The 7,622-nt window shown below is 50.5% G+C and overlaps 1 long non-coding RNA gene across 1 annotated transcript; it reads left to right on the forward strand.

Moving 5' to 3' along the window:
* Nucleotides 1-3,202: 3,202 nt before the first annotated feature.
* Nucleotides 3,203-7,384, forward strand: LOC123386192. The gene is made up of 3 exons (XR_006599954.1): nucleotides 3,203-3,365; nucleotides 4,448-4,871; nucleotides 5,735-7,384. It is a non-coding gene; the product is annotated as an uncharacterized LOC123386192 (long non-coding RNA).
* The last annotated feature ends 238 nt before the right edge of the window (nucleotides 7,385-7,622 follow it).

A 7,622-nucleotide genomic window follows, 5' to 3' on the forward strand; every position in this document is an offset into this window, starting at 1 on the left:
CACGGATGAGCCTTGGACACGTTATGCTAAATTAAAGAAGCCAATTACAAAAGGCTGCATACCCCATGATTCCATTTATATGAAATGTCCATATAGGTAGAGTCATAGCAACAGAATGCAGCCTGGGGGTTGCGAGTGGCTGGGGAAGGGAAGAATGTGGAGTGACTGCTAATGGGTACTGGGTTGCCCCTTGGAGAGGATGGAAATGTTTTGGAACTTGATAATGGTGATGGCTTCACAGCATTGTGATTGTATTAAGGGCACTCAGGTGGACACCTGAAAATGGTTAAGTTATATGTTATGCATATTTTACCACAATGAAAAAGGCTTTATTTTTTTATTATTATTTTTTTAATGTTTGCTTATCTTTTGAGAGAGAGACAGAATGTGAGTGGGGGAGGGGCAGAGAGAGCGAGGGGGAGACACAGAATCCAAAGCCGGCCCCTGACTCTGAGCTGTCAGCACAGAGCCCGACGTGGGGCTCGAACCCACAAACAGCGAGATCATGACCTGAGCCGAAGCCGGATGCTCAACCCACTGAGCCACCCAGGTGCCCCTGAAAAAGACTTCAAAAATCTTCAGTGGGTTTCTCAGGATGCTGCCGTCTCTCCTCCCTCCCCTTTCTGTCACAGCCAGATTTCTTGGAGGAGCTGTCCCTACAGGCTAACTCCATATGGCCGTCACCCACTCGCCTGCTCCGTCCTCCGGTCTGGCTTCGGGCACCTTTGTGATCCTGAAGTTGTCCCACCGGGTCGCCTTTTCACCTCTCTTATCTGGCCTGAGGACATCATCAGACAACACGAAGACACATGCCCGTGTTTTCCCATTTGGGGTGAAGTGCCCTCTCTGAAGACTGTTTTCTTCCTGATACAGCTCCCTTCACGTTGGAAACTTCCAGACTGACACCTCAACACTGACCTTGAGCAAGGTTTCGTTCTCCGGCGGGAGAGACGGGGCAGAGCCCAGCAATTATGTACTGATGGCCGTCAACCTAACGCGTCCTGGGGACAGAGATTCTTGTCCAGGCAGGCATCAGATGCAGAATATATATTCATAAGCATCAAAAGGTAATTTATACGTGTCTCAAATCGCATCCTATCTTTCCCCCCTCAATTTCCCTCTCCTGCAGAAATAAAATTAAAGGCTTCGGAATATTACACCTTTTAGTAGTTACCAGGTAACAAGGAATCAAGGTGTCACAGTTATCGACAGACCTGACAGGTTGAACTTGGGCTTGGAATACCCCTTTATCACCGCTACAATCAGGGCGCTTTGTGACCAGGTCCCAGAGACAATAGCAATTAATTTAGGTGTGACACAACCCCAGCGAAAACTCCCACAAACAGTTTTGCCAGGGTACCTTCAGAACCCTTCGGGCTCCCGGGGGTTCAGCTTTGCTGGAGGTCAGAGGTGAGAAGACGTAGGGGGCTCAGAGTCAGGCTTTCCTCCCGAGACAACCTGCCACACGTCCCGGCTCGGCCGCTTCTCAGCTTTTGTGGCCTTGGACCTCTCGCTGGCTCTCAGAAGTTCGTTTTCCTCCTCTCTGCGGAATGGAGGCAATCCTCGCTCCTACAGCTTGGGGACGTCTCTGGCTTCGCAAGGAACACGTTTCCCCACCTTTGTTACGGGCACGGCACGGACGGCAGGAGGGCGACCCGGCCAGGTGAGTCCTGCCATCCACCGCCACGTGCGTGCTAGAAACACCACAGGTACAGGACCAAGGCTAGACCTGGCTTCCCGTCAGCCTTTACTGAGTGCTGGTTCATAGTATTTTGAGGAGAACACTTTATCCTTTTTCACCGAGAATTGAGTGGCTGATACAAAGACCCTCCTTGCCCCCATGCAAGTGCACAGACGTGCACGGCCTCCCCCGTGGTCAACACCCCCCACCAGAATGGTACGTTTGCTACAGTCAATGAAGCTGCCTCGACACATCAGCATGACCCCAAGTCCATACTCTACCTTAGGGAGGGTTCGCTCTTGGTGTTGTGTGTTTAGTGGGCTCGGGATAAATGTGTGATGCCACGTATCCACCGTTACAGTGTCATAGGGAATGGTTTCAGTGCCCTAACAATCCTCTGTGCTCTGTTTATTCCTCTTCCTTCCCTCCATCCCTGGAAACCAGTGATCTCTCAATGGCGTCCAAAGTTTTGGTTCATCCAGAACGTCCTACGATCCAAATCATGTAGAGCATCTAGGCTTTCCAGCTCGGCTTCTTCCACTCAGTAATACGCATCTAAGTTTTCTCCACATCCTTTCATGCTTTGACAACTCATTCCTTTTTAATATAAGAGTCCATTGTCTAATGTACCACGGTTTAAATCTCTTGTGTATTCATATGTATCCACCATCCAGGTCAAGAGCTAGGACGTCTCTAGTCCACACCAGGCTCCCTTGGGCCCCCTGCCGGTCAAACCCCGTGCAGGCAACCGCTTTTCTCTCCTCCATCACCACCAAGAATTGGTTTCTCCCGGTTTGAACTTTGTGTAAATAGACTCTTACACTTATCATCACTCTTTGATATCTGGCTGCTTCCAGTTAACCTTATGTCTGAAAGGTTCATCCGTATTGCATGTAGATGAGTTCATTTCTTCATTGCTGTACTGCATGAAAGCCTGTCAGTTATGTGCTATAACTTAAAACACAAACATGTCCTGTGGATCAGACACTGAGCTGGCGGCTACCAGGGAATCCAGACACGTGCCCCCACAGCCCCGGTGCTCAGGGCACGGTTTAAGAGGGGATGGGAACCACCTTGTGTTTCCCCAGCCTGAAGGATCTCATCAAGTGCATCCAAAACAAGGAGAGTATAATGCTTTATGGGAACACTGCACGGAGGCAATGTCATTTAAATACCCTGGGAGCTCTTACAAGGTGCCCAGCCCTCTCGGAGGAGCTGGGAGGTGAGGAAGGTGGCTAGGCTGTGCTTTCTCTTCTTGCGGGGCTAATATGAGGCGGCGGGAGGAGAGACAAGTTGCAAAGTGAAGTATGCCATAATAGAGGGGCCATAGCCGACTCTGGAAATCCAGAGGAGGACTCCCCAGCCTGGGGGTTAGGGAAGACGCCTAAAGGGGCCATTGTTTTCAAAATGGTGGCCAGCTCTCCCCGGAAGGTTGAACTTGCCCCCAGCTCCGGAGGATGACTCCTGATTGGTTGGAGCCAAGGAAGAAGCGCCTGTTCTCCACCAGTCACTGGCTCGGCCTTGGGCACGTGATATGTTCTGGCCAATCAGATGTGAGGGAAAGTCAGGTGGGGTGGGTCTAGGGCACAGCGCCTCTAGGAGACCTTTTCCTCACTGCTACAGAAAAGAAAAAGCTTTCTGTGGAGTCCTCTCCCCAATCTTCTGCCTCTGGTCCTCATCGTGGGTAGGTGACTGTGTGTATTTTGCTCGTTAAACTGCTAGCAGAATTAAGCCGGAACTCCTTATCTCTGGACTTCTAGCTCTGTGTCGTAGTAAGCCTTTAGTTACCTGCAGGCAAAAGTCTTCCAGTTTATAGTCTCACAGGACAGGATTTTATCTATCTATCTATCTATCTATCTATCCATCTACCTATTTATTTTTAACATTTATTTATTTTTTTTGAGAGAGAGAGAGAGCTCAAGTGACGGAGGGGCAGAGAGAGAGGGACACACAGAATCTGAAGCAGGTTCCAGGCTCTGAGCTGTCAGCACAGAGCCCGACTCGGGGCTTGAACTCACCAACAGTGAGGTCATGACCTGAGCCGAAGTCAGACACCCCACCGACTGAGCCACCCAGGTGCCCCTCTTTGTTTGTTTGTTTGTTTTAATTAATTTTTCAAAAATGTATATCCACGTGAGTTAAGGTAGAGTGCAATAATGATTTCAGGGATAGAATTTGGTGATTCATCACTTACATAGAACACCCAGTGCTCATCCCAACAAGTGTCCTCCTTCATGCCCTCTCCCATTGAGCCCACCCACCCCCACCCCCACCCAACACCTCACCAGCAACCCTCAGTTTGTTCTCCGTATTTAAGAGTGTCTTATGGTTTGTCTCCCTCTCTGTTTTTATCTTATTTTTGCTTCCCTTCCCTTATGTTCATCTGTTTTGTCTCTTAAAGTCCTCATATGAGTGAAGCCATGCGATATTTGTCTTTCTCTGACTCATGTCACTTAGCATAATACCCTCTAGTTCCATCCACGTTGTTGTCAATGGCAAGATTTCATTCTTTTTGATCGTAAGTAATATTCCATGGTATATATATATATATACCACATCTTCTTTATCCGTTCATCCATCGATGGACATTTGGGCTCTTTCCATGCTTTGGCTATTGTCGATAGTGCTGCTATAAACACGGGGGTGCATGTGTCCCTTCGAAACAGCACATCTGTGTCCCATGGATAAATGCCTAGTAGTGCCATTGCTGGGTCGCAGGGTAGTTCTATTTCTAATTTTTTGAGGAACCTCCATCCTGTTTTCCAGAGTGGCCGCACCAGCTTGCATTCCCACCAACAATGCAAAAGAGATCCTCTCTCTCCGCATCCTCGCCAACATCTGTTGTTAAGATCGGCCGTTCTGACCGGGGTGGGGTGGTATCTCATCACAGGACAGGGTTTCTTAGCTGCGTCTTCCAGGATGCTTAAGAATCAACTGCATGGAAGTGATGACAAGGATATGCCCGTGCAAACCAGGACGCCACCAGGAGTGGAAGTGGGCATTGCCAATGATGACCCGCGGACGAACGACCCAAAGCAGCCCTGCCCCGGGGAAAATGGGACGCAGGGACACAGTTTCCGCGGCCTGGCAGCTGGGATGCCCTCAATTCTTGTTCCAAATTCCAGCCGATCCTCAGAATGTCCTGGGGACGTTGAAGACCAAAGCAGATGAAGAAGAAACCTATTTGCAGGTGACCTGTGTGCGGCCAGCAGGGTGGGGATGGGGTAGGGTCGGGGTGGGGGTTCCACTGGGCTTGAGGACCCCCAAAGTCCTCGGGGTTGAATGGAGGGGAGGCAGGATCCGTGGGAAGGGGGCCACTTGCCTGTTCAGCAGCTGTGGCTCCCTCTAAACCCATTTTATACCTGGGGCTTCTGAATGAGCTTTCACTTGTGAATAGGAAAAAGTTGGCACTGCTTACAATTTTTAGTTTTCGTTTTTGAAAACCGCTGCTCCGGAACCAGATTTCGTAACGTGGAATCCATGGAAGTAGGGGTTCTTGGCTGGGCTTCCAAGCACTGGGGGAAGTTTCTGGAAACCTGAGCAGAAATCTGTAGCCTCTGCATATTTATATTTTTCTGGGACGCAGACTCCCTGGCTTTCGACCATTGTGAAGGGCCACTGAGGGTCTTATCGCAGAAGGTGGAAAGTAGAGATCACTTCTCAAATGTGCACCCAGATCTCCCGGGGACCTTGTTAAAGTACAGATTCTGACTCTGTCTAGCCGGGGTGGGCTGGGTTAGTCCCCCTGGATAATAGGGAGGGAGAAGTCACCAAAGCGCCTCTCAGGTCTCAGAGGCCACGTGGCTCTGACGTGACCTCCCCAACTTCTATAGCTTAATGTCGTATCACACGCAGAGTCTTCCAGAGAAACAGTGCAGGGGGGGGGGGGGGGCAGGGGGCGTGGTCTGGGGCAGACGACCCGCGTCCACTCCTGGCTTGCAAGTTACCTTCTGCGTGGCCTGGGGAGGATGCTGCACGTCTCTGCAGGACCTTGGTTTTTTTCCATCTGTAAAATGGAGGTGATCGTCATACCTATCTCCTAATGTTGATTAGGGGAACCGAAGAGTTCATACCTGGAAAGGGTCAGACCATCGCCGGGCACACCAGAAGACCTCAATTCTGACAAATAATATTCGTAACGTGCCTAACACTGTGTGCAGGGCCTGAATAAACGGCAAATCACCATCCTCTTCTGCCCCTTTCTGCTGTTTTTTATCTTCATCCCGGGGACCAAGAGATGTCGTGTTTCATCGGACGGAACCTCCCCGGTCTCCTGCACTGTTGCTCAGAGGGAAGGCATCTTTTTCATCCAGATGAGGACCGGTCCGCGGCCCAGCCAGACATCCGGCACGTGCCTTCTGGAACTCTGCTCTGTGCCCCACCCAGAACTTGATCACATCGAAACTTTTAAAGAAAAAAAGTCACCGTGGCGAAGCAGCTCCCTAGTAAGGAGCTTCATGGACGGCCACCCCGGGTCCTAGCGCATTTGATTCATTCGCGAGGCCTGGGAACCTTTTAGCCTTGCACTTGGAGGCTGTGTGTTCGCCCCTCTCCTCTCTGTGTCGTGTGTTTGGGCCTCGGTTGTAACGGATTTTAGGTTTGCGGCTTCACGTGATACTTCTGGTTTTGCCTTGCCTGACCGATGGGGTCCAGAAGACGACGCGCTCACCCTGCGTGAGACATCGCACTTCCAGAGCAGAGCTGCCTGGCGGGAAGGCCTGGAAAATGATTTATGGCTGGTGGGGAGTTGCCTTGCGTGAAAATAAAGGACGGGTTAACGGGCCGGTCCCCACTCGGGAAAGAGAGTGTTTTTGTTCCAGGAAGCTGAGGACCACAGCTATTTCAGACAAGCGGGCTTTTGCCAGTTCGTTTCTGCAGAGCCCCACAGAAGGTTGCAGAGCTCATCAACTTTTCCAGGCTTTGAAGCGGAGAGGCAGCTGTGGTGTGGTGGGAAGTCGGCCAGCGTCGTAGCCGCGAAACCTGGCGTCAGGTCCCAGCCCTGCTGCTTGCTACCTGGCCTCCGTTTCCTCACAGGTGAAACGGGGGTAATCCTACATGGCCCCTTCCCCACCCCCAACCCCCCAGTTACTCTGAGGATGCAAGGGAATAGCGCGTGAGATGGCGCGTCAGACTTAGAATTGGGGCGTTGTAAATATGTATCGGACCGAAAACCATCAACCAAGCACCCGCCGTCTTGGGGAGGAGAGCTTCTCCAGCTCTGTGGCTCTGAGAACAAAAATGCCGGAAATCCCTGAATTCAAAATGGCTGCCGCGGCCGCAGTGAGGGCTTCCTCCAGGCTCTCCGTGGTCAGTGTTGCAGGGGTTGTGAGGCGAGGAGACAGGCCTCACTGGCTCCGGGCTGGCCGTGCCCGGACTCTTCAGGGAATGCCCTCTGTGGGTGGATATTGGATATTTTATGCTGGCTTAGGAAGGATGGCCAAGCGTTCCGGGCTCATTGACTGGCTGTTTTCCTTGTTTTGTTCACATGACCAACTACACCGTGGTGACCACTGTCTCCTTTTCTTCTTTGGCCGTTATAAATACTACACCTCCCTCGCTTACACACACACACACACACACACACACACACGCAGCAGGACTTTTTTCTCTTGGGACTAAAAGTTGTTTATTGTTTTGTTCTAATAATAAATTCAGGGCCTACTCACAGTAGCAAATCACAATAAAAATACCTGATAATCTCAACAGGTCATCTCTGCTAATCACTTGACGACATATCCTTCTAGGATTTGGTGCCTCCGTGTTTCTTTGACAAAAGAGGCTTCATTCTATACGCTTGGTTTTGTATTTCATGATTTGTTTTTCCGCTTAACGTTACGTTGTGAAACCTTTCGTTTTTTCTTTTTTTGTGTGAATACAATTTATTGTCAAATTGGCTTCCATACAACACCCAGCGCTCATCCCAACAAGTGCCCTCCTCGAT

Source organism: Felis catus, chromosome B3 (assembly GCF_018350175.1).
Source record: "Felis catus isolate Fca126 chromosome B3, F.catus_Fca126_mat1.0, whole genome shotgun sequence".
In the NCBI taxonomy this organism is placed as follows: domain Eukaryota; kingdom Metazoa; phylum Chordata; class Mammalia; order Carnivora; family Felidae; genus Felis; species Felis catus.